General features: G+C 42.9%; 1 long non-coding RNA gene across 5 annotated transcripts in view; it reads right to left on the reverse strand.

The window, feature by feature from the left end:
* Positions 1-2,095: 2,095 nt before the first annotated feature.
* Positions 2,096-3,341, reverse strand: part of LOC105990154 — a 69,339-nt gene continuing 68,093 nt past the window's right edge. For all 5 annotated transcript variants that reach the window (XR_001175287.1, XR_001175285.1, XR_001175286.1 and 2 more), the window contains exon 4: positions 2,096-2,407. This is a non-coding gene — a long non-coding RNA (uncharacterized LOC105990154). The remainder of the gene's footprint in view (positions 2,408-3,341) is intronic.

Genomic DNA, 3,341 nt, shown 5'->3' on the forward strand with positions numbered 1-3,341 from the left:
AGCTGAGCTAAGGAATATCCACAGGGGATCTTCTATCCTCAGAAGGAATTCTTGGCCAGACCCACTCCCAGGATGAGGCTGAGGAGAAAATAACAGGTCCTTGGGTCAAAAGTGGTAGAAAAATACACTGTAAATCGTGTCTGTATTATCCAGTCACATAATACGATGCCATTATCTTTTGTCACATGATTTCTTTCCCTCACCTCTAGTTTCTCCTCCTCCCTTCTCTATCCTTCACTGTTTTGATTTGGTTAAAATAGATGCAAACCCTGGTCTTTTCTATTTTTACTACCTAGCCATTACATAATCTACACTGTAATTGCTGACTTGAAAAACTATTGGCAACAGTAGAAAAAAATCCCCAGAGTTTAAAACAGGAAAAGGATTATTACAGCACAAAAGCCTCTGGCAGCTTTACTGACTGGTAAACCGTCTGTAATCGTCACTTGCCAGTGGAAGTCACATGGCTCTGGGAATCACTCCCCAACTGCAGAGAAAGCAGGCTGGGGGAAGGGACAAAAGACAGCTTTGGCTGGGAGAATGTGGTAGCAGTGAGGGAATGCTCAGACTTGAAGGCTGCTTCAGCTGAAAGTGTTGAAGGAGTGTGCCCCAGATAACCCATACACCTTCCTGCTTTACTTTCATATAAGGGACTGAAGTCTCCCATGGCTAAGACCTTTTCCTCATTAACACCTGACCTTCCAACAGCCTCCAAAACATTCCTGAAAGAACCTGAGGGACAGTAGACCACCCTATTTAAATAGGTGCCACTTTATAAATACACAGGGGCAAGGATGCTGCTTGCTAGGCATAGAGAGGTCCTCTCCAAGGCTTTCCAAACATTACGCCAAAACTATTCTGTTTTTCAATAAAATGGTTTGGTACAGGGTTTCACAATCTAATAGAAATTTACTCTCACTGAGACAAATTTCTCTGTATGTCTATGTTGGGAGTATGGATAATATAGGAGATCTAGGCAGGACAAGGTTGTCTTCCTCTAACTTTGCAAATTCTGTCACAGTCCAAACTGCAAGAAACAAGAAAGTCATCCAGTTTGGGTTAACTACATAGAATAATTCATTCGGTGAACATTTGTTGAATGTCACATACTGGATTAAATGTTGGGGATGGATTAGAGCAAAATCTATATGGGTAGAAGTGCTAGATCAGTGAGGGGAAGCACACATTAATCAAAGCAGTAGATAAGCACATCATTGCAACTACAAAGAATGATTATGAGTTGGGTGCCAATGGCTCATGTTTGTAATCTTAGATACTCAGGAGGCTTAGATCTGAGGATCACGGTTTAAAGTCAGCCAGGGCAGGAAAGTCTGTGAGACTCTTTTTTTTTTTTTTGTCGGTCGTGGGGCTTGAACTCTGGGCTTGGGCACTATCCCTGTGCTCTTCAGCTCAAGGCAAGCACTCTACCGCTTGAGCCACAGCACCACTTCCTGTGAGACTGTTATCTCTAATAAACTACCAGAGGGCTGAGAAGGTGGCTCAGTGGTAGAGCGCTTGCCTTGCATGCTCGAGGCCCTGGGTTCGATTCCTCAGCACCACATAAGCAAAAAAAGAAAAAAGTCGGAAGTGGCGCTCTGGCTCTAGTGGTAAGAGTGCTAGCCTTGAGCTGAAGAGCTGAGGGACAGCGGGCCCAGAGTTCAGGCCACACGACCAAACTCAAAAAAAAAAAAAAAAAAAAAAGATTTCCTGGGTTTCTACTATGCAAAGGATAATGCTAAGTAATTTACACGCTAACCAAATTAGATCTTAATCTGATTTTTTTTTTTTTTTGGTTGGTCATGAGGCTTGAACTCTGGGCCTGGGCGCTGTCCCTGAGCTCTTCAGCTCAAGGCTAGCACTCTACCACTTCAGCCACAGTGCCACCTCTGGTTTTCTGGTGGTTTATTGGAGATAAGAGTCTTACAGAGTTTTCTGCCCAGGCTGGCTTTGAACCGTGATCCTCAGATCTCAGCCTCCTGAGTAGCTAGGATTACAGGTGTGAGCCACTGGCACCCAGCTTAATCTGATTTTTATAACAAACAATTCAAATTTAGCACTTTAACACTAACGGATCTAGTAAAAAATAAAAACTGAATTATACTCTAATGAGAACTACATACAATTTATGGCATGAATTAGTTAAAACATTTCTGGCTAAGTGACAAAAATCCAAATCCAACTCTTCATAAGGGGAATAAAAGTGAGGTAGGAGGGGAAAGAGATCTAGGGGTTGTGTAAAGGAGATGTCCAGGATTATACTCGCTTAAGGCATGGTTAGATCCAGGTACTCAAAAAGACTTCATCTAGTCTCCAGCCTTCTCCATCTCACAACTTAGATTTCACCCATGTTGGCTTCTTTCTCAGACAGCATTCTTGGGACAGCAAGATGGTTCCTAGTAGCATGAGGCTGTAAAGAAATAAGAGCACTTCTTAATAGTTCCAATTAACATGGAGTTCTGATTGGCCTAGACGTGGGGTGATGCCCATATCAACTACTGTTCTCTGACGTAAATAATGTCCTCCACTCAGCAGTAGTATGGCTAGGAAAGCTGACAGTCTCTGCTTTTTTAACCAGTATCCTCAGGTTCTCTGTAACTTATAGGAAAAGAAGAATAAGACAAAGTCCTTCTTTTGTTAGGAAGTTTGGCTTCTCGCTTGAAGTTGTAACTGAAAATGACTTCCATTTGTGTAAAAAGAGAAATAAATAACAAGAGAGTTACTGGAGAATCCACAGAACAAGATCTTTGGTCTACTGTTAAAACATCCTGCCAGGTACCAGTAGCTTACGCCTGTAATCCTAGCTACCCAGGAGGCTGAGATCTGAAGATCTCAGTTCAAAGCCAGCCCGGTCAGGAAAGTCCATGAAACTCTGATCTCTAATTAACCACCAGAAAACCAGAAGTGGTGCTGTTGCTTAAGTGGTAGAGTGCTAGCCTTGAGCAAAAGAAGCTCAAGGACAATACCCAGGCTCTGAGTTCAAACCCCAGGTTTGGCAAAGCAAGCAAGCAAGCAAGCAAGCAAGCAAACAAGCAAGCAAGCAAGCTGCTTAGATTTCCCTATCCTAACTTCCATGAGAAGTTCAATGGCCTTCCCAGAATCTCTGCAAATTCCAAGATGCTAATACTCTTAGTAGTCTCTCTGACTCTAATTTTTATTCTTTTGAGCTAACAGGTTGGCTATGTGATTGTTTATAATGATTTTTGCCAGGTATTTTTCTTTTTTTTTGTTTTTTGTTTTGGTCCTGTCATGGGGCCTGAACTCTGGGCCTGGGCGCTGTCCCTCAGCTCTTCAGCTCAAGGCTAGCGCTCTACCACTTGAGCCACAGCGCCACCTCCGGCTTT

The sequence above is a fragment of the Dipodomys ordii genome, unplaced genomic scaffold (assembly GCF_000151885.1).
Source record: "Dipodomys ordii isolate 6190 unplaced genomic scaffold, Dord_2.0 Scaffold63, whole genome shotgun sequence".
Lineage (NCBI taxonomy): Eukaryota > Metazoa > Chordata > Mammalia > Rodentia > Heteromyidae > Dipodomys > Dipodomys ordii.